Below are 24979 nucleotides of genomic sequence, written 5' to 3'. Positions count from 1 at the left end.
CTTCAATAAAATCTGAAATCTAACATGTGAAGATACTATAGCATCTATCAAAACGTGTAGTATAGTGACATAAGGAATGAGGAGTTCTGGGGGGTGAACAGTGGGAGAGGGTCAAGAGGTGAGTTTTAAGACTGCGGTGGAAAATATAACTATATGCCACTCTCTGGCAACTAGGCAAGTACTTGCTGTTACTTTCTGTTCTACAGCATCGTTTGGAACTTTTGTCCACATTTGTTATTTTTTCTGATTCTGTAGTGGAAGCATTGGTTTTCTTCCTTAGATCTTCCCTATACATACTCCATAAAGAGTCCTAATTAAATATTAATTTAATAAGGAAATACAGATAGTGGATAATTGCACATGTGTGGGGGACACTTCTATCATGGCCACCATACTGTATGCGTACTAAATAGTAATACATTGTTTTACTTGTGCTCTTTTCACAAGCATATGAATTAACAATCAAATCTAAGAACATTCCTACAAAAAAAACATTTTAATATGCAGTTTAAAATACAAGGCCCGCACACATGATTCATATTTTATTCAGATTTCTGCCTGCTTTACCAATGCCTTACAGGGTTCTTAAGTCTGAACACATGGAGCAAACTGATAAATTAGGTACCATAGAAAAAAACGTGCGAATGTACCGGTAGTTAATTAGCCGTCGTCTTGCTTTGCTATATAGAGAGACTGTGAAAAGTGAAAACAACAACCAAAAAGGCAATGAAAAGGATAATGAGACCATGAAGCACGAAGGTGGTGCTGAAGGTTTGCCGTTCATGAATCATGCAGTGTTTTAAGCTACGGATTCTACTGTAGTACACTGATTAATATATTTATAATAAACCAAACGCTTACTGTATGTGACAGAGAGAATAATGTGTGCGAGAGAGAGTGAGAGAGAGTTGAGACATCGCTCATATTTCACAGAAAATAGCAGATCTACAAGCTCACAAACGTGAGGTTATACTGTATGTGGCTATTATCCACGAAAGAGTGTACGAGTAGAGTATGAATATGGTCTGAAAGAGAAGAGCGGAGGAAAGGAAAGAGACAACGAAGATGGAGAGGGACTGATTGGGGTGACGGTTAATTAGGTCTTGTGTCAGCAAGGTTGTGGAAAAAAGAGGCTCTGGCCTGCTCAGCCAAGCCCAGAATAACGCCTATTACTATGAGATGAATGGCCCAAGGAAAAGGCCAGGACATATTATGACAACACAGTCCATATGCACAGCAGAGCACTACTCATTTACACCCAAGTACTTCCAGTATGCACTGAAACATGTATGTACTGTAACTGACTGAGTGTGCAAATGTGTACATTTGTAAATGTGTACTGTTAAGACTGATTATAGGTTATTGGCTTATCCTAGATTACTATTTCTATGCATTTGATATATTACCTCCGGTTTATGTTGATTATAGGGGCTCTGAATTTCCAAATGTCTAAATTGTACATTTGTACACTTTCTGAGTTGCAAATTGATAAATAAACAGTGAGGATTCTCTTGTGTATTGCTTTAAATCACGCATCCTATCACAGTGGTTCAATCTTAACCTTTCTGGATCAGGGCCCACTTAAAAAATGGGCTACCGGCTGCCTATTTAAGTCGTCAGATAGGTGGGCTGCGTGCATTTTCATAGCATGTTTATTTTAATGATCGATCAATCAATTGTGTACCGGCTTGGATCAATGGAACTAACATTTAACACTAACATTTAAGTTATTATAAAAAAAATTATCACAATGGAAACTCACTTTTCAAGATTTTAAAGACAAAATCACACCCGTGTGAAGTGACCGGGGGGCGGGGGTGAGGTCCCTCTACTGTAGCCTCTATACTGTACTGTACTGTTACTGTACTGGCACACCCGAAATCACCATATATACAGTTAATATGTGCGTGTGTGTTTGTGTGTGTGTTAGGTTTCGCACAGGTGGTGATGCTGTTTTCGTGCTCAGACGCACCCAACCAGCCACCCAGCGAGCCACCCACCCACCCACCCACACACATAGCTTCGTAAGGGAGTGGTTGCACCACTAAAAAATACCATTGTGGAAGCTAATAAATGAGATGAGCAGACAGAGTATAGGGAGTCTCTCAGCTTTACTTCCAAACACAATGAATCAGCACACAGGTACAGGTAGGGGAGAGCAGCCACGGTTGTAACGCGTCATGGTTGTAACATGAACGTTATCTCTTGATTGGTCAGCGACATCATGACGCCATCGCGTCAGTATGTGTACAGCAACGTACTCTACATGCCCAGGAAGTTTGAAGTGTTTACCTTCATCCTACGGGGAGTTATTGGCGAAAAACTGACTTTTCTCAAAAAGCGTAAAATGGAGTATATGTGGGCTACAAATTTTTTCTTTGATGTTGGTGAATAAAAATCCACATGGATGTCTTCATGCCTTTGTTCTTCATTAGTTTGCATCTTGTTTAGACGGAATGCACGTTCATTCTGGTCTGTAAGCAACGCCAAAGAACAACTTGCAAAAGTGGGCCATTTGTAACATGTTACAAATGGCCCACTTTCCATTCAAAATATGCATTTACATTCCAAATATGTAAATATTACATATTACATATTAATGATACCATTATATGTAATATTTACATATTTGACATATTGGCCAATATTATATGTTCAGTCAGCTGTCTTTCATTACAGTGTATTCTAAATTAGTTTAGGGTTGTATAACATTGTACAACTCAATCAATAAAACGTTTAATCAATGTATTTTCCCATTGAACTGACTCAAACACCTGGTACACCCGGTACTATTTAATATTTCCCTTATGTTTGATACATTCTCTTATCACATCCATGGTATGAAAACAATGTTAAGGAGTTGCTTCAATGAAATATAATTGCTTTAAGCTGAAAACGATATGTTTAATGGTGTTTTTTAGCGTTGTTACATTTATCACGCATGGCGTTACAATTAATCCGATATGCGCAGCAAATGTAACACTGGAACAGCGTCCACGTTCGGTTTAATAACTCCCGACCTGTTTTATCAATTTAAAAACTTGAAGTGGTTTATGGTAGCAGACATGTGTATAGGTCCGTTGCCTGAAAATATTACATGTGTAGATAAACGGATCTCTGAGTAAAATAATGAAACGTGCAAAGTGTTACAACCTTGGCGGCTCTCCCCTACTATCTAACTTCCCTATCTCCTCCCATAACCACCCAGATGTGAGATATCTCCATGCTTCATCTATAGTGTTCACCACACAGGCTCCCAAAACAATTGACAAGTGCAACCATAAATCTGTACGAACCCCCCAAACAGTACACCCAGTGTCTTTAGTCTCTTTTAGCAGGTCTGACCACGCTGCCATACGGACTGCATTTCACAGTCCCAAGGAATGTGGAAGGGGGGCAGGGGGCCAACGATGAGGCTTTGCCAGGAGTAGCCATGGCCGGAGGGACAGATTTGGGTGGCCGGCCCCGGCGTGGGGGCTGAGCCAGCTTCATCGGCTCGTCTGGGACCACATGAGCAGGCTTAAGCCAATCGACTGAAATCCGCTCCTTATTCCCCCCCATGTCCACTACGAAGTTCTTGGCGCCCGTCTCGAGGACACTGAAGGGCCCGTCATATGGAGCCCGCAGTGGAGAACGGTGGGCATCATGCCGAATAAACACGTGGCAGCTGGCAGCCATGAGGTCCTTTGGAATGTAGGACTGGGGAAGACAATTCTGTTTAGGAACCGGGGCTCTCGCATCCCGGAAAGCAGAGCGGTGAACCGTGGTGGACCAAGGGCCAGAGGACCCAGGGAGGAACTCCCCAGGGACCCTCAGCGGTTGACCAAAGACCAAATTGGCTGAAGAGGACTGCAGGTCTTCCTTAGGTGCTGAACGCAGGCCCAACATGACCCACGGGAGACGGTCGATCCAGTTGTCACCTGTGAGCGTGGCACGGAGAGCAGCTTTCACACGGTGAAAACGCTCACACATACCATTGGCTTTCGGGTTGTATGCTGTAGTACGATGGAGTCTCGCCCCTAGTCTCTCAGCCACGGTGCTCCACAGCTCAGAAGTGAACTGAGCTCCTCTGTCCGAAGTGAGATCCGATGGCGTGCCAAACCGGGTCACCCAGCCGGAGATGAACGCCTGGGCAACCTCCGATGCTGTAATTTCAAGGGAGCCACCTCTGGCCACCTGGTAGTCCTGTGCAGCATAGTGAGGAGGTAAGTGAGTTATTGGGATGGGGGAAGAGGCTCCACCAGGACCACATGGTTATGGTCAAAGGAACTGGAATGAGAAACAGCTCCAGGGGAGCCCTAGTGTGACCATGTACCTTCGCCCGCTGACACGCCACACAGGAGGCTGCCCATGCTTTGACATCCTTTCTAAGACCCGGCCCTAAGACCTTTCCCCCACCAGCTTAACAGAGGCCCTTAACCCCGGGTGTGAAAGGGCATGTATGGCGTCACCAGTCCATAGCGTCGTTGTCCTTCTTGCCCTTCAATGCCTCATACAAGGGGTGCATGATATGAGCAGCATGTGCTATAAATCGATAGTCGAAATTAATCATGCCTAGACATTCTTGTAGGGGCTTGACGGTAAGGGGGCGGGGGAAAGCAGTGATGGCCTCCACCTTGGTGGGTAGTGGCACGGCGCCCTCTGGGGAGACGTGGTGGCCCTCGAAAACAATGGCGGGCAGGCCCAACTGACACCACGCTGGATTCACAATCAGTCCGTGCTCATTGAGCCGCTCCAACAGTACGTTTTTTTTAAATTATAATAAATAAATAATATATAAATATTATCATTAAAACCAATTATTTGGGGGCCTACTTGCGATACCCTAACAGCCCACCAGTGGGCCCCAGCCACAGGTTGAGAACAGCTTATACAGTTATGAAGGTCTTCTTTGTGAAGATGTATATTTCATGAATAGCAGTATAGTTGAAACAGGTTTCAAAGGAAGGATTTCATTTCAGAGAAGTTTGATCATTTACAGGTCCATATCTCTAGCTAAACGAACACTCAGAATTACTATTTTTAATACCAGTGTACTCAGAATTCAGAAAACACAGCATTGTTGCCAGTACTATGATCAGATTTATTTTCTTCTTTTTTCCCCTGTTTTTTTTATGTTGCTGAGATTTAAATCTCTCACACTACAGGAACAGTACATCAGAGAGATAATGGTGCGTTCTATTTCTGGTACAGTCGTATATTTCTGTAGAGTGAATGAGCAGAGAGTGAAAGACTGACTGCATAAATTGACAAATTGAACCACGCGCGCGCACGCATGCACGTGCGAGCACACACACGCGCTCGCTCGCGCACGCACACACACACACACACACACACACACACACACACACACACGCATGCCCTCCTGTGAAAACCTAAAGAGGCGGTTGTTCGTAGCTAGTGGAGTCAGTATAGTGCTGTGTGGGACTGACACATGGACCCTCACAGGAAAGGGCCCTGGATGTAGTTACACAATACTGCTATCGAATGGCACACTGGATGTCACATGGATGGACCACATCAGAAATGTGGTCCTCTACAGGGACCTACCATGGGTCACAGACAAAGTCAGAGAGAGAAGGCTGAGGCTAACAGGGCACTGCGTCAGGCACCCGGAACTAGTGGTAAGCAAAATGACACTGTGGGAGCCAACCCAGGGCAAAGCCAGTACCGTTACCGTATCGTACTGTAAAATATACTGTTACATACCTACAGTATACTGTATGTATATACTATGTATGCATGCATGTTTGTACATTATGTACATGAAAGTATATGCATGCACTCACACATACAATATACCACACACCATCACCAAACACAATTGAGCCGGAGATGAGACCTGTGTAGGATGATAGGTGCTCTGCTACAATTCTTATGGGAGCCAGGATGAATCATGGTCTCCACCTCCAGTCCAAGAGAGATAAGAAGAGAGGGAGAGGCAGACAGACAGACATTGGATCATGTGTAAAGGTGTGAGTGACTTGAGGTGTCTGAAGTGGCAGATGAGACTGTTCTCTGGGGAACTCCTCTCATCTCTCCTCCCCAGCAGTCCCTCAACCCTCAATCCCTCTCTCTTATCCCTCGCTCACTCTCCTCCCTTCAATTTAACCTCAGCCTATCGTAGTCTTGTGCCCTCTCTCTCTCTCTCTCTCTCTCTCTCTCTCTCTCTCTCTCTCTCTCTCTCTCTCTCTCTCTCTCTCTCTCTCTCTCTCTCTCTCTCTCTCTCTCTCTCTCTCTCTCTCTCTCTCTCTCTCTCTCTCTCTCTCTCTCTCTCTCTCTCTCTCTCTCTCTCTCTCTCTCTCTCTCTCTCTCTCTCCACCTGTCGCAGATCGCACGTGAGAAAGGTCATTTTAAAGTCTTTCATCACCGTCCTTGTGTGGGATAGGAAGGCACATATGTACACAGAATGTGCAGCACACGCAAATACAAACCTTTTAAAGCACAGTTAATTTCCATGTCCAGGTCCCTGCCTCGTTTTCACTAATGCTGTCTGTCTGTCTGTCTGTCTGTCTGTCTGTGCGTGCCGCGTTTTCACTGATGCTCCCTCTCTCTCGTTCTCATATATATACACACGCACGCTCTCACACACACACACAACACACACACACACACACACACACACACACAATGATCCTTGCTTTAGAAGCCTTAGAGCAAGCCTTGTTATCAGCACTCCACAGGAACCGTCCAATGACTCACCCTGTCTGAGTATCTGTGTGTGTGTGTGTGTGTGTGTGTGTTTTTGACAGTCATGTTCTCCCATGACGGTGTCAGATCTGTAGAACACACACACGCTCATTTCCATACTCCAACCCGATCTCACAGAAATACGTAAATAGGAGCTAGTATTGACTTTACTCTTCTTACTATCTTCCCTCTTCGTGTTGTTTTGGTGTAATTTGTAAACAAATTCCCATCCTGGGGCATAGGCCATTGACAAGGGTTCTCTATGCCTCCCAACTTTACACTCGTCTCCTGCAGGTGTGGCTCATCCTCTTGGCATCTGCCCAGTGTTGTAGTGGCACTTTTAGAAGTGGAGGGATGGAGTCCCCCCCCATTACACCCCTGGATCTGCTTCCAAGCAACACAAGTGCTGTGGTCGTCCTCGCTTTCATTTCCCCTGGGCGTTCCACCTGCATGGTATTCCAGTATCCATCTCAATGCTAAGAACCTCTCTTCTTCTCCTGGCTGTTGCTTTTGTTGCCACAGTTCTTTGTCAGTGATGGTGTGTCTGAACCATTTTATTCAGACGTGTTTGGTGAATTTCTCTGTACAAGAAAAAGTATAGGCCTAGAATAGACATGGAACTTAAACTGCTTAAATATTTCCTTGTGGGCCATTGATGTTAAGACAATAAACCACTTGCTATGTGCTCTTTCTAATGTAATTGAGATTGTTCACATGCAGAATATCAAACAAAGCTGACATGTGTTCAGCTTTGTATACTTTCCATCATGTTGTTTATTCCTCGTCTCCCGTTCAAGGACAGTAAATCTATGAGAAGCCAACAGTAAGCCTTTTTCTGTAAGATATTGCGTGGAAAAACATGACTGCATTGTTCCTTCCTTTGTATTGAACATACAGCTATAGTCTAACTCTGACAAACTGCTTCTCTGACAACACCACACACACACACACACACACACACACACACACACACACACACACACACACACATACGTGTGTGTGTGTGTGTGTGTGTGTGTGTGTGTGTGTGTGTGTGTGCGTGCGAGTGAGACTGGCTATGTGGGGACTTTGGCTGACACAACAAAATGGGTGGATCTATTAGCTTACCACAACTTCCTGGAAGGTAAATTAAATAACCCAATAAACCACAATAACAAAAAAACTAATCCATCAAAAAATGAGAAGGATACTATGACAAAGACCGGGTATAATCCACGCTGACGACGGAATCACAATTGAGATTGTGATCCCGTTGTGAGCTTTTAGATTGGCTATTTTCGACGCACTTGGTTTGACAATACAGACTGTTAGTAGGCGAATATTGTTTAGTTTTTTTATCCCACGATCTTGTAACCCATTTTTTCACCCAGTGTCAATTATCTAATGTAATCCTGGGCGCTACACTCCCTTTGCCAACCTAGGCAGAGCAACGGATTGACCTCATGCTTCCTTCTATGCATGAGGAGTCTTTTCACCTGACAGAGGGGAGTTTCCCTGGCTGGACGTAGCGTGTGGAAGGAATACGTTATTCTGACCAGTTTCTTTCCCCTCCATCAGGCGCCCCGGCTGGCCAGGGGGATCGAGGCTATTATTGGTGGGGAGTGCCTCATGCAAGAGGCATGATTTATTTAGTTAGTTAGTTAGTTTTATTTTATATAATCCCCCCACAGCCTGGTTTCATCTAGCCCCACCCTCCCCCCTATGAAATCACATTTCATTCACTGAAAATAATGAAAAAGGTATAATTGAAAAGAAAAACGGTTCACAGGTTCAGGAGCCACAGTTCTTCATGGTAACGCAGGTTACAGGTCAAAGGTTAAAGGGCCACCTGCAGATAAGAGAGTAAATGTCTGAACACTGGGATAGCAAACAGAGGAGAACAGATGCTGCGTTCCACATTCCACACGCACATATTCACATGAACACACCACCCCCCATACACACACACACACACACACACACACACACACACACACACACACACACACACACACACACACACACACACACACACACACACACACACACACACACACACACACACACACACACACACACACACACACACACATTGGAGCTGGAGTGACAAATGTGCCGTTGAATAGATGAATGACATTCTGAATGTCTGAATTGTTTTCTGGGTCAGCTTTTGACAAGCTTGCACACCATTCATTCATAGACATGATTTCTACTGCTGCTCCACAGATGCCCCTTGTCCACACAGCAGAACATCTGCAGAGGAACGCCGGAGAAAAAAACCATCATTCATGAAGTTTGGTCAGTCTCTTCCATTTATACCACCCAAGGGTAACCTACGCGAGAAAGCTGACGTATACTTCATAGATCATCATCACAAATAAATACACTATTTATTCCTAAATTCATCAAACTGTTCAAAGTAATCTCACACAATAAGCACTTCATTGAAGAATGGCAACAAGAAATCTATCATTATAGATAGTCATTATTGACATGTAAAATAACACTGGGGTAAATCAAAGCTGGGTATGATATGATTGTATGTTGACACTTGACAGTCAGTCAAGATCATTGTTGGTATTGGTTGGTATGTACTGTATTCCCATTTAAATACACTATTTTCTATGACTTAAAAGATATTGCCTTTGTTTATATAATGAGAATTATTATTTTTAATTTATGAAAGACTGACTATATTTATTTTAACTTTTTGTAATACTTGTCTTTTAAGTGAAACGTAAAGACAGCGAGAACTAAGATACAAGCCGATCCTTTGACATGACGCTCCGGGAGTTATTCTGCTGAGAATGTAAGGCTCGTATAACAAGCCATTACTTTTTACTGCTCTGTTTTGTCCAGGGTAATTTGATTTGGGAGGCTGACTGGGTGATATAGTCAGTCAGGTCTGTTCTGGCCAGCGTCTGCCTGCGGACACAATCAAAGATGGTGGGCAAAAAGAGAGAGAGAGAGAGAGAGAGAGAGAGAGAGAGAGAGAGACAGAAAGAGAAGGAATGAAAATTACAGAGGAGGAAAGTGAAAACATGCAAGAGCATGTGGCGCGTGTGTGCGTGCTTGTGAGTGCTTGTGCGTGCGTGCGTGCGTGCGTGTGTGTGTGTGTGTGTGTGTGTGTGTGTGTGGGTGGATGGGTGAATGGGGGGCATGCAGCAAGCAGGGAGAGACAAAATTGTTTCAACAGTGGCACGAATTGATGAAAATAAGAGACAGAGAGAAATAGTGTAGCAGAGAGAGCTAGGGAGAGGGTTGTCTCTGTGTTGATTCAAACCAGACTGCTAACCTCACCCCTCGACCTTTGGTCTCCTATGTCTCTCAGACAGGAAGTGCCCCCTTCTCCTTTGAAAGGAAATGCACATATCTTTGTCCAATTACAGCCTCTGTATTTATGGGTGCCAGTGGTGTCTTTGTCTAATTACAACCCTTGAATTTATAATTTATACGAGTCAGTGTTCGTCTCCCAAGGGCATAAGCATCCCTCAGGTTAGGGTTGACATTTGACTGGCCAGGCTTTGTTGTCATTGTGGGGGTCAATGTCAGTGCAGTGCTGTGTGGCAGACAGGAATTCCTGTAAAACAAGCCTATTCTATACAGTTCAATTCAATTCATTATTATTGCGACTGTAGGTCGCAGTTAACTATGACATTGTGCATTTCCCGTCAGTTGTTTGGTTGGTTGGTCACCCTCATGACATCACGTGACATCAGCAGGGATGGAGATGCCTGATGTATGGAGATCCCTGAAGTCATCAATATTGGCCAGCAACTCAAACCTCAAACCCTTACATCTCCATATATGGACCTGTTCTGACATTACATATGTTGATCCTTCCCCATCCATCCTTCCTCCTCGATGTCTTCATTTTGAAAGATACCTTTAAACTCTTAAAGACGGGCCTGCCCCAAAGTTATTATTGCAGCCGTGCCCGGCAGCTGGCGAAAACTAGAGTTCTCAACAGGCCCAGAAATTAAGGCCCGGGCCTAACAGGGGCCTCTTCAAACCCTGTACACTCAAGACACTGCCCCCGCTGCCACACTACAGTTCTCATCAGGCCCGAAGATTTTGGCCTGGCCCTAACTGGGCCCTCATCAAACTCTGTACACTCAAGACACGCTCCATATATGGCCAGTAAGAATTCAGTCCATATGTTGATCTGACCCCCCATGCCAAAGCGCCAGCACTCGCTCAGCAGTCTGCTGTCACCCAGGCGGGTATGTTGATCTGACCCCCCATTCCAAAGCGCCAGTGCTCGCCCAGCAGTCTGCTGTCACCCAGGCGGATTTCTTTTTGTTAGGTTTTTCTGTTGACAGACAACTGCTGAATGGCTCCCAATTTACAACATCAGTACAGAACAGTCCAGTTAACTTTTTGTTATTTTAAAATACCTTTCTCAGCACGTTTTGTTTATTCGAGTGCTCAGTAAAAGGTTTATACGAGTGCACAGTGCACACAGGCTTTTGGTTCCACCCAGGATCACAGAAGGAATGGAGAGAAAGCAAGAGACGAGACAGAGAGACGGACGGATGGATGGACGGACGGATGGACAGACGCAGAGACACATGCATGTCCACACCGACTGGGCTCTGCAGTAGACAGTGAAGTGGACTGCCTCATATGGAGACACAACACAATGCGATGTAATTAGATTCCAGCTGCATTTGCCTTTGCCTTAGACCCAATACGGAGGCGGAGGACCTGCCCTGATTGCAATCAGTCAGAGTGGCGGGCAAATTGGATTACTATAATACACCAATAACTACCGGTATGCCTTTGCTTCTTGTTGCTGACTTTTTCATTTATTTCCTCATCCCATTGGCTGTCAAAGGGTAAATATGGATATATAAAAATAATGAATACTCCATTCACCGTGACAGAAATGGTGTTTCGTGACTTTCTGACTCTTATGAGGAGTGAAGTGATTGCTTCAGAAAGCATAGGATTTGATTACTGTTTGGAAGCACACATTGCTCATTAGAACAGACAAGTTGAAAGTGACCTTTTTATTTAAATGCTCCCTTCTTTAAACTAATTCAGAGAGTTTGTGTGACTGTGTAGAGAGTCAAACATTGTACAAAAGGGGAAGTTACCTTAACATCAGGCCACTATGCAACTTTCACATCAAGCCCTACATTAAAGTATTAGACGCTGCTGCCTCTAACACTGCTGTGATGCAGAGAATGATTATTTCCTCGCAAGTCTGAATGTTACATTTGTGACATCCACCATCCACCCACCGTTAAAATGTAACATTCACCTGGTCTGAGTAGTAATGTTACATTTGTGACATCCACCATCCACCCACCGTTAAAATGTAACATTCACCTGGTCTGAGTAGTAATGTTACATTTGTGACATCCACCATCCACCCACCGTTAAAATGTAACATTCACCTGGTCTGAGTAGTAATGTTACATTTGTGACATCCACCATCCACCCACCGTTAAAATGTAACATTCACCTGGTCTGAGTAGTAATGTTACATTTGTGACATCCACCATCCACCCACCGTTAAAATGTAACATTCACCTGGTCTGAGTAGGTGACATCCACCATCCACCCACCGTTAAAATGTAACATTCACCTGGTCTGAGTAGGTGACATCCACCATCCACCCACCGTTAAAATGTAACATTCACCTGGTCTGAGTAGGCATAATCCCATGCATTCCTTACTGAAACCATAATAGGCCTACAGTATATCAATGTAATTAAAACAGCCAGCAGCAGCCATGGGTTTCAGTGAAATTCCATTAACTGTTTGGTGGGGAAAAATCAATTGAGGAGTCCTCAAGAATCCACAAATTCCTCAATCCTCGTATGTGAATTTAAACTACCTGTCCTGACCAACACATTCTGATGCTCAATCCAAGTGAATTATATTTATTTTATTTTATTTGGAATGCACCATAAATGTATTGCACCAGATTGTTTTTTAGCAAAGAATGAACTTATCTGTACTCCCTGGGTGGGTGTTATCGATAACACCCAGGGATGGGTGCATCTGAAAACATGATCATTTATAGATGCACCCATCCCTGGGTGTTATCGATAACACCCAGGGATGGGTGCATCTGAAAACATGATCATGTTTTCAGATGCACCCATTTGTAGACAGAATCAAAGTCATAAAACCAGTAAGACGCCTAAGGGCAAGAAGAAAGCCTCATTGACGGCAGACTGCTGGACGAGCGCTGGTGCTTTGTCATGGGGGGTCAGATAAACATGGAATTAATTCTGTACTGGCCATATAAGGAGCATGTCTTGAGTTCACAGGGTTTGATGAGGTCAGATCAACACATGAAATGTCAGAACAGGTCAGCTCCATATATGGAGATATAAGGGTGGTAGCGGGGACATTTTCTTGTGTACAGGGTTTGAGGGCTGGGCCTTAATTTTCGGGCCTGTTGAGAACTTTTATATGTCAGAACAGGTTCTGACATATATCCATATATGGAGATCTAAGGGTTTGAGGTTTGAGGTCAGAGTTGCTGGCCAATATTGATGACATCTAATCAGGGATCTCCAAATATGGGCTTCATTGCGACAGCATTTACTATGACATCAGGGATCTCCATCCCTGATGTGTTCCCATGTATGGGGATTTTGAGTGACAGGAAATGTACGATTTCATAGTAAATGCGATCGCAAAAACATATGTAAACATGATCATCATAATAAAAATATTACATAATAAAGTATTCATTTTTATTCATCTTGTGCATCAGTTAAATTAAAAATGAAAACAAAGAACAAATCAATAGCATTTCATTCTGCCTGTTTGAAAACATATAGCACACAAAGCAGATGTGTTTGTTCGTAGATTCTAAATAGTGGCCCCACTGGGAAAGAGGCAGCTTTTACAATATGCAGCATTTCAGGGCACAGGGACTTTACATATTGGTTCCACTTCTCATAAGCCTTAAGCGTAATTTATACTCCACTGTACGAGAGTGTCCTATGCAGAAAATATGAGTTTACACATCAGCTATTTTCTCGTTCTTTTTATCACGGGACAACATCATACAACTAAATAAAAATATAGTTTTTTTATATATTAAAAATATAGTTCCTGACCTTGTGTGACTATTGGAGGGCCTGCCTGAAGAGTTCTTAAGTATATGACTTAAGTATAAGATTTAAAGACCTTCGTCAATACTGTCTGACAGTGAGCATGCCGAAGATTGTATTGATTCATTTCTAACCATTTGCAAGCTTTTGTATATAGGTACTATAACACGCATGAACACACCATCATACGGTACTATAACACGCATGAACACACCATCATACAAAGTACTAAATGCTTTTGTAGGTACTATAACACGAATGAACACACCATCATACATATAACACGCATGAACACACCATCATACAAAGTGCTAAATGCTTGACAAATTAAGATTTACCTCTATTGGTTGGGATGGTGCAGACAACATCTTGAAAGAATGCGAGAAATGACTATTCTTTTCACCATTTTAAGAACAGAAATCTTGTAGGGAAGTCTGACTGCAGGCAAATCACTACTGTCACAGCCTCACAGGACCTGTGCAAGAACCATCACAATACACAGACCCGGAATTCTAAATCCATCTCAAGCAAACTTGAGATGGCTTTGCAAAGTTCTCAGGGCCGTTTGAGTTGTGACCCGATAGGCAGAGAATAGTAAATCATGTTCTGGCGAGACTGGCCAATCACAGCGTGTCCCTGCACAACCCGTGTAGGCTTTCGAAGCACACTACACAGACAGACAACACAAGCCCTATTGACAAATCCACGGAGGGCTGCCATAGCTGAGGTGTAATATGATGAATGCTTAATGAATGATGCACCCTTAGAGTATATATTAATAGAGACGGCACCGGATTTCTCCTCTTATCCACTTGCATTAAGTTGCTCAAAAGCGCATGAGGCGATTTCACTCCTCCTTCCGGGTAGGAACAGAGTGCATTCTGGGATGGATTGGGCCCAAACACATGAACGCGCTGTCCGTTGACTATCATTACAAGCCGCGGCGTTCACGTATGAAACAGCGTTCACGTGTCATCATGAACGTGCACAATGATAGTCAACGGAACAGCGCGTTCCATGTGTTTGGGCCAGCGCTGCAATACCACATTCGGCCACTATGTCCATTTCGCCTCAGGTTTTCCTTCGGGTGCCGTCTCTATTCATATATACTCTAAGGATGCACCTCAATATTGATTGCCTACACCTGGTCTACAGGGCAATTAAGGCTCCTTGGATTTGTCAATAGGCCAGGCCAAAGGGGTTGTGACAATATAAAATGTGGGGTAATTACCATGAAAAGGTTTGAGAACTACTGAATTTAAGCATTATCAGTCCAATGATTGAACACTCAGAATGTGGCTGTGTAGTCTGCAACAGGTGTGATATACAGCCAATGACCACCCGGCCTGCAGAAGTATATGAACAAGGAGAGGAAAAATACAACGAACGAGACAAGCTATTCAGCATGAGATCAAAGTTTACAGATTGTCTTTTTTACATCCCAGTTCATTTCCATATCCTTCTTCGCAATCCTTGAATGGAAGTTAAAACGGTTAGCGTGCATTTGTGTGTGTGTGTGTGTGTGTGTGCGCACGCGTGCGTGCGTGCAAGTGCGCGTGCATGTGTCTTTAACCTTGACAAACTCATTTTGCATTCCCATTATCAGCCTCCGTCTCCACAGTGTTTATACAAGCAGATAAAGTGTAATTCCTCCGAGGGATTTATGATGTACTGTAGCTGTCGAGCTAGCTTGTTACAAACGATTGGCAGTGCGTGATTATTGCATTGCAACACTGACCCTTTGGAGACAATAGTGATAATATCTGGTATGGCTGGTTTGTGTGTGCGTGCCGTGCGTGCGTGTGTGTGATTGCGTGTGCATGAGAGTGAGCATGTGCATTTTTTTGAGTGACATTTCCCTAAAACCCCCACGATGCACCTCTTTCTCTCTGCTCATCTACATTCTGCCCTGGGGTGATACACGCGATTTATACTTCGTCCTTTGACCGATATAGTGGTGCTCCGAAAATACCATCTAAAAGCTGACCATGTTATGTTAAGTGGTCAGATGAGTGGGCCACGTGCATGTCCAGTACATGTCTATTTCAATGATCAATCCTAGATTATTTTGTACAATAGGCCTATATGTATTTTGGATTTTTTTAATTTGACAATTTGACTATGATGACTTGATGACGGACTAACAGTTTATGTCCTAATGTGGCTCTGATCTGTATTTCTTTGTTGCTGCTATTTATTTTTATTTTTTTCTTTCAATTTACTTTTTATTGAATTTTAATCAGACAAACATGAAAACCAAACGACTGACAGTTGACAATACAGACAATACAAAACAAGACAATATACATACAATACACACAAGGGGGGAAATCTGTCTCTCTTCTCTATTGATGATCAAAAATACAAGTACCTCAAACAGGTGTATCTGCTTCTACAGGTTAAACAAAAGAATTTAAACAAAATCAGGTCTCATTGTCGAGATATGAGCAATCCATCTAAACCAGTTATCTGTGAAGACTTCAACCCGGCCTCTAAAGCTGAATGTAATTCTTTCCATAATAAATATACCATAGATTAAATCGATCCATTCATTTATAGTTGGTATAACATTTGTAAGCCACTTTTTTGTTAAGGCTTTGCTGCTATTTGTTTTAAGTGGGTGTTGGGGCGTTTGGCACCACTTGCTGTGACAAACACGCCTCCTGCTAGGACCAATATGGAGCATAATGATAGATAAACACGACCAACTGATGAATGCATTATGACAGCTTTACAATACACACAGGGTAATTGGTTAGGGTGTGTGCAGGAAGTAGAGTCAGTGCTTCTCTCTCTCTCTGCGTGCGTGTGTGCATGTGTGTGTGTGTGTGTGTGTGTGTGTGTGTGTGTGTGTGTGTGTGTGTGCACGTGAGTGCGTCCGTGCGTGCGTGCAACACAAAGACTGGGATAATACAAGATTGAGCAACTAAAAGGCAGTCAAGGGAGGCAAGACTGAGAAATGGGAGAGGCGGGTGGCGAGATGGATGGCGTGATGGGAGGGCAAAAAGAGAGATAGCTGGGAAAGGCAGGAATTCCCCTCTGAGACCGACATGTCACACACCAGCGAGCTTGACACACGGTGAGGGAATATCACATTTCTCTCGCAGGCTCTCTCTCTCTTTCATCTCATGCTGTGTCTTTTCTAATGTATTTCTTTATGTTACTGCTGCTCTACAGTATATGCTCTTTCTCCAAAGGAACCCCTCAAATTTCCCCTTTTTTGCCATTCAATAATGTTTTGGAAAGATGGAGTGCTGATTCTCCCCCTTCCCCCCTTCATCAGGTGCTGTGATTACACTAGGCAAACTTTTTTTCAAAAAAAGTGTACAGAACGTGCTAATAATGATGTTTTATGTGGCCACACCCACCAGTTTATTAAGTATACCTGGTTTTCACCTTAGCACCACCCACCTGAACTTAAGCCTCGCCCACAACTGTGTGTTGTAGGTATTGGCGTTGGGGTTAGGGGAGGGGTTAGGGTTATGATGTCACAAAAATGGTGTACTGTATTTTCAATTAGGCCTTTTGACTCAAAGGCTTTCAGAAAGAAAAATACAAATATTTGAATATTTCAACCACACCTGCCACTGGTAATGTTAACTCCATAGACATACAAAACAGAAAAAGTACAAACATCATTTAGTTATTTTCTACATCAGTGTCAATGTTTGAATAAGCTCTTATTTCATAGTTTATTTTTTAATGAGTTAGGCAACATGTACGCAAACACGCATGCACACATGCACAGTGATCATCTTTTTTTTTTTTTTTAAGATATTTTTTTGCGGCTTACGCCTTTTATTGATTTTTGAAGGGACAGACAGTAGGCTGACAGGAAACGGGAGAGAGATGGGGGGATGACATGCAGTAAAGGCCGTGTCGGGTCCGGGAGTCGAACCCGCGGCACACTGCGACTGGATCACCAGTCCGGTGCCCAGACCGTTACGCTACGGCCTGGGCCCACAGTGATCATCTTGTATTGGGAATTACCTGTTTACTAATTAACAGCTCGTGGCTGAAGGCTGCAGATATGCAGACTAGGAAAGGCAAAATAAGCAAGATGAAAAATAAAATGGTTCCACCGCCAAACTCCTTGGGAGAGGAAAGAGCCTTGCTTTGACTGTAAAAGCAGGGCATTTGAATCTGCTTTAAAGTATTTTCCTTTCTCTTTGCATTACATTTAGTTTTGTTTTTCTTTGTTGTTGATCAAATTACATTAGCCATTATTCTCCAAGTAATAATGCCATGGCATCGTTATAGGTATACTCTGAGTCTCCATGTTTTTTTTGTCATTCTAAATCATTTATCCCATGATCTTTGTAACCCATTTTTCACCCAATGCCTAAGCAGTAATGCGGAGGAGTGAACACGCCCCCAGCAACAACGGTGGGAATCGAACTCGACAGCACTAACGACTGCGCCACCATACCCCCGGCCTATACCCTCATAATAATGTGTGTTGTGAAAATGTTAAATGAAATTATAAAATATAAAACATTTAAAATAGCCAATCTACAAGCTCACAATGTGTCACATCGCGGCACGCTGTGAGCTTGTAGATCTGCTATTTTCAAAACAATATATATATATAGCGTTTAAGTGTTTAAATTGTCTATAGACTTTGATATGTCTTACTGTTTTATGTTGATTATTTTTCTGCCACCACATTAAGACATGTAGCATCTTTCATAACTGTTCTCTCAACCGATTTTCCTTAGTCTCAGAAATAATGTATTTATTATTATAAAAAATATGTAATGTGCTGGCCGGGTGGTCTCTGTGTCTGCGTGCATGCGAGAGAGAGAGACAGAGAGAGAGACAGAGAGAGAGACAGAGAGAGAGAGGGAGAGGGAGAGAGAGAGAGAGAGAGAGAGAGAGCGTTGTATCAGTCTCTCCTTCCTGTGTAACCAGAACTTCCCCGGAGATTGATAACTTTCCTGTTTATACTGCTGTAATCAATAGGTATGTTTGTCTGTGTGGATAACAGTGTGTGGTTGAGTGGGTTTCTTAATGTGTGTGTGTGTGTGTGTGTGTGTGTGTGTGTGTGTGTGTGTGTGCGCGCGCGCGCGCGCGCGCTCGTGCGTGCGTGCATGTGTCCGTATGTGCATGAGTGGGTGCATGCACTCAGACATGCATTCAGCAAGAGAGTGTGCAGTGACAGGTCTCTCTCTTGTTCTACTCTTGTCTGTTTTTGATTAACACTGGGGATATTAACCAGGCCCATGGCTCAGGAAACCCCCTGATTCACTACACACACATGTGCACACTGCACATGTGCACACACGCATGCACACATGCCACGTCTAGTGAAATGTGTTGATGAAAAGACCATGAAACTGGCTCAGTACAACTAAGAGGCCTCCTCACTCACTCACTGAGTCACTCAATCACTATAGCCTCTGTACCCAGGCTTTTATTTTCGTTCGCATTTGGCTAAAAAAACTCACTCACTGACTCACTCTCTACTAGCCACACGCACGCACGCACGTGCACACGCACACACACACACAGGCCCACTAACTTCTTCACACAGCACAATGAAAGCTCTTTCACTGAGCAGAGAGTCAAACATGACCATATGTGCTGCTGCTGAAACAAAAGGAGCCAAGGAGCTGTTGCTCCAGCACCGTTACGGATGCCACCAATGTGCCACCCCATTACACACAAATGACGCAGGCACACACACGCACACACGCTTTGCCTTTTTAGAGGGCTATTCATAGTTACTCCCAAGAGGAAAACACCTGTTGATTCTGGTCATACCATTATCCTCTAGCGCCACCATCAGGCCATTGTTTAACTGGGCAAATTTGTAGGTCTGCACTCTGCTGAATGCATTCTTGTTCCCTTTGCTTTTGCTACTATTAGAGGACCACAGAATTACAAAGAAAGTTTGGGGTCCTCCTAAGGTCCCACTCATGTTTTTGAAGCTTAACCATGAAAATCCTGGTGTGTTGTTTTGCACTCTGCATATCTATGAAGCATCTATCTAGGTAAATGCATCACGTCTCTGTGTGTGTACGTCTGTAATCCATGAAACTCGAGAACCGTTCGCCCCACCGACCTCAAATTTGACGCATTCCACACCACAACATAATACAAGGTTGTCCAGAACCGCCATGCACAAAAGGCTCTGCCATTGGACCTAATGAGCCTAATTCCCCTCACCTGTAGAATTCCCAGCCTCTCCCTCAGCCAATTGATTGCCATAGCAACCCCACACCTGCCATTTGATTACTTAACCATTCCACTTTTCACAGTCAGTTTGCACTCTTCAGAAACAGGCAGAAAGACAGATACAGAGATCTCCATATATGGGCACAAAAGGGACAGACAGACAGACGGGTGCTCTGACAATGGGTATTGCATTCTAGGTTCCCAACATGCATCGTTCCCATGTAGGCCGGTGGCTGATGGGCACAGGTCTAGTTAATATAATCAGGGCTGCACACAACTTTTTTGGTCTAGTACTCAGAAGAGCACCTGGAGGAGTTGCTTGGTGCTCCTAAAATGCGGCGACCCGTCTCGCCGGATGGATAAAAGAGGGATGAATAACTTATAGCAAAACAATATTTATTGGATGAGTGGGGAGTCAATGGAGGGTATTGCAACTCTAGATTTAGCCCTAGAATGGCTCTTGTTGTAGATTCATCCCATTATTAAAAATATATAAATTTGCTAAAATCTAGGTCCATGTGTGGTCCAGCCCTATGGAATGCATATTATAATAAAAACAAGTTAACAACTTAAGGATAATATGATATGAGCATCAAAGCAATATTTAGATTTTGTATTATTTTGTATTTAAATAACCAATCTACTAGCTCACAACGTGTTGCGACACGTTGTGAGCTTGCAGATCAGCTATTTTTTTAACATGCGACACATCGTACGGCGAATCATACATCAGGCTTCCCTAGTTCCCTTTTGTTTTTAGATGAGGCGACGTACGTAGTCAGACAGTCAGACACACATGGCTCCTCGGTGAAAAAAATAAACAGTGTACACTACCCGACTTTACGATAATAAGGGACAGTATGTCGAGACACGGTGTTCATGTTGGGCAGCAGCAGTGCCAGTCCGCAATGCTTTAAACTCTTCCCACTCCACTATGTCGGAACTAAAACCTTAGTACCCGTAAAAAGTCGGTGGCCGGTGCCTAGGCTGTGAGAGACGCTAATATGGTTTCTGCCTCGGATTCGGGTTTTGAGACGGCATCGCACACGAGCAACCATGCTGCTCCAGCAGCCGGAAAACAAACACAAGCACAGCGGCAAATGGGAAGAGTGCAAAGCATCCAAAGCATGACCTTTTACACCGGGGACTACAGTAGTTTGCTATCTGAAACGGAGAAGAGAAGACGAAACTATTTGTGTAAGGTTTTCCTGTCAACCGCCCTCCGCCTCCTCCCAGGCTCCTAGCACTCAGAAAGAAGCATGGATCCTCCCCCTTATGAGTAAGGACGCGCTGTGATTGGGCCAGTAGCCACTTTGAGTGGCAGTCGGTGGGAAATGCTCTCGCCACAACATTTTCTAGTATTCTGGCCATAATAATCATTCTGGGCGGCCCCAGCTGTTGGTACGCAGAAGCGCTTCCCGGCGCTTGATTGACAGCGCATTTTTAATTTTTACCGCGCATGCGCACCTGCGCACCACTTATGTGCAGCCCTGAATATAATGTACCACTAAAATCTGGCTTTTTCCACTGGTCTGAGGTACTGCATGCAATTCCGATGCTGTGTGACGTGCGTCATGCAGCAAGTCAACAAACAAGGTACCGGTAGTCAACAACTGACTGCCTTGTTCTTTTCATCAATGCATTTTAGTGTATTCTTTGATTATCTATTCAGAAGGTATGGAATAATAAAAAAAATAGAGCTGTACTTTAGGAACTATTGTTTGGGGGGGAGATACTTGTCGTGTACATTTATTAATCACAGGTGGAATTTTTGGGGGATTTAAACCACACATTGGATGTGTGGAAGCGGACATTAAGGTGGAAACACAATGCCGCTGAAGCGTCAAAACAGTCGGCCCTATTATATTCTATGTAAACCCCTCACCGCCGGCTGTGTGATGCCTGCTAACACAGTCCAACAGTGAAGAACACCGGCCAGTTTTACAGCATCGACATCCTTGAAAAATGTTTTCAGGAGGGCCATGACCTCGGTCCCTGACTCCCTGCTTGTGCGTCGTTTTATTGGCTGCAGCTGTTTTTACCCTGCTTATCGACACAAGAGTGAAAATGGCCCATTAGAGACAAATTCAGCCAACTACGGGGTACCAATATCAGATGAGATACTGTACATAAGACGCTTGAACACAACGTGTGTGTGTGTGTGTGTGTGTGTGTGTGTGTGTATGTGTGTGTGTGTAGGTGGACAAGTTAATAACTGTGAGAGACTTGCTCACTGCCAGCCCATGCTGAATAAAGCCCCCCTTTATGCATGTGTGAATAAGTGTAGATACCTTGTGTGTGTGTGTGTGTGTGTGTGTGTGTGTGTGTGTGTGTGTGTGTGTGTGTGTGTGTGTGTGTGTGTGTGTGTGTGTGTGAGTGAGAGAGATGTCAGTGATTGATACCTGTGGAACTCTATGACACAAGATATAATTTTCACCGAGTACCTGAAATGCTGAATGAAACTTTTAATGTCATCAGTGAATGGACCGCTGAAGAACACAGGCTTTCAGAGGCCACGCTGATGAACAATTTCGTGATCTATAGGGCTGCAACTATCCATTATTTTCTTAGCCATTATTCTATCGATTACCATTGAATCAAATAATGAAATGAAGCATTTTTATCTATCTATTGTTCCTTTTATACAGTAGCTGCTGCATTCACACAAATAACACACATTTAGAGCCAGATAAAAGAACAGATACTGTAAGTGTGCACCTGCTGAGGTTGAGTGCTACAGTATGTGTGTGTGTGTGTGTGTGTGTGTGTGTGTGTGTGTGTGTGTGTGTGTGTGTGTGGTCGATTAAAGTAATCATAGTTCACTTTCACAAGAGACAACAACTGAGTAATAACTATGCACGCACGCACGCATGCACACACACACACACACACACACACACACACACACACACACACACACACACACACACACACACACACACACACACACACACACACACACACACACACACACACACACACACACACACACACACACACACACACACACACACACACATTTATCTCTCTAAGAGGCTGATGGTGAAGGCGAGACCTTTGTTCATCCAGCTGCTGACTACTCAGATAGTCATGATGAGTGCTCAAGGGGTCAGTCATCGTTCTTCTGACTACCAGACAACCTATGGGCGCCAGTGTTAAAATAAGATCAATGTTAGAGGCGAAAAGAGTCAGGCCAAGAGGTTTTCTATTGGGTACAAACATTGATTGTCCAAATATTTATATTTCCCTCACTCACCATCTGACATGTGACCAAACAAACAACAGAAAGAGGCAGCAAATCAGCCATATCCTAGAGAGGCTGAGGGAGGTCTGCCATCAGGTCAGGGAACGGTTGCTTGCTTTGGCATGCACATGTACACACAAACACATCTGTACATAGACTCACAGTGCACTGTCTACTCACAAAACAAACAAACAAGCACACGCACGGAGCACGGAAGCACAGACACATGCAGTTCAGTGAGCAGACCAGCTCTCAGGGCGATTCAGATTGTTGTTTCACCTAAAAAGTGTAACTATTCAAGTAGAAACATTAGTTTAACAATTCAATGGCTTTTCACAGAGCAGCAAAAAGGATGAGAAAAGGGCTCCTCTTTGTTTACTGCTCATTGTCTTTGGTCTTTCCCCGAACCACTTAAACCAACCGTATTTACTTGTGTTGTGGATAGTGTTGTGGATAGGATAAGAAAATAAAAGAGTAGCCAACCAAGTACAGTACAAACTGAAGCATCATAGCTTCATAAAGTGTCATCATCGTGAAGTGCCAAGAGCCAAGTGATAAGTGCGAGGTACTAAACATCATCATCATCGTCGTCATCATCACAGTTTTTTACCTTCTTCCAGCATTGACTGCTGGGATCGAGGCAGGGACAAAGAAGTATTTGTACCTGTTTTTTGTGGTCCTATAGGGACACACAAGCGAAGGCCAGATGGCAGCTACTCTGAACTGAGTGGGTGGGCACTATTTGAGCAGCTGTCTATTATAAAAGGCTCTCCAATTGGATGCCAGTAATTTTAGAAGCAGTATTCAGAATTCTCCCAAGGGAATTTGTATCCTTGATAACGCGGTTACCATACCAACAAAGAAATGATGGAATGTACTGTATGTATAGGCACCATAGAACAGTTTCATCAGGCTTTTGTCAATATTAAACCTAGTTTGTTGTGTTGCTGAATGAAAGGCATGGTTTGACATGGCAGCGGTATAGCGAAGATAATACTGTTAGCCACCAGTCAGAGCAAGGACCCCAGCGTCCCACAGCAGGACCAATGTCCAACAGAAAAATCTGGGTGAGACGTTGAATAAGGGCAGAAATCGTTGACATCAGTGGATGGAAGCATTTACATGTGGGGGTTGAGGGGGCCTGTGCACCTCAACCACTATGATTATCAGTACTATGAGGTCATATATTGGGATTTCCATACAGTATATGGTTATAAAACGATACAGACAGACTTACCCGACAGACTTACATACAGTGTCGCTCGCCCGGCGTACTGGCAGCTCAGGTGAATGTACACGGTCGGTAGGAATACCTACAGTACCACATGCTGTTCTGTTATAGGCAAATAAATGTTGAGGATGTTAACACTCTCTCTTGCCAAAGTGCATATTTTACCACACACACACACACACACACACACACACACACACACACACACACACACACACACACCTAACCTAACCTAACCGCACATGGAAGTCACGTATGCAACCAGCCTTGTATGTTGGACTATTGGTACGTCGGACTGACGTATGCCCCCCATATCCGTGGTGGTGCAGCATTTGAATAATGAAGCAGTATTGCACTTCACCTGAGCAGGCGGCTTGGACACACTTCACCTGAGCTGGAGGCTTGGACACACATCACCTGAGCAGGAGGCTTGGACACACTTCACCTGAGCAGGCGGCCAAAGACCAATTAACCAAATGGTTACGGAGTGTGTTAGTCTGTAGGTGAGTGGATGTGAGTAAAGAGGGTGTATTGATACTTTAAGTAAGTAAGCGGGACACACGCTTACTTTAAGTAAGT

The sequence above is a fragment of the Protomyctophum parallelum genome (genome assembly GCF_964188405.1).
Source record: "Protomyctophum parallelum genome assembly, chromosome: 15".
NCBI classification, from domain to species: domain Eukaryota; kingdom Metazoa; phylum Chordata; class Actinopteri; order Myctophiformes; family Myctophidae; genus Protomyctophum; species Protomyctophum parallelum.
Note: the sequence above shows the minus strand (reverse complement) of the source record.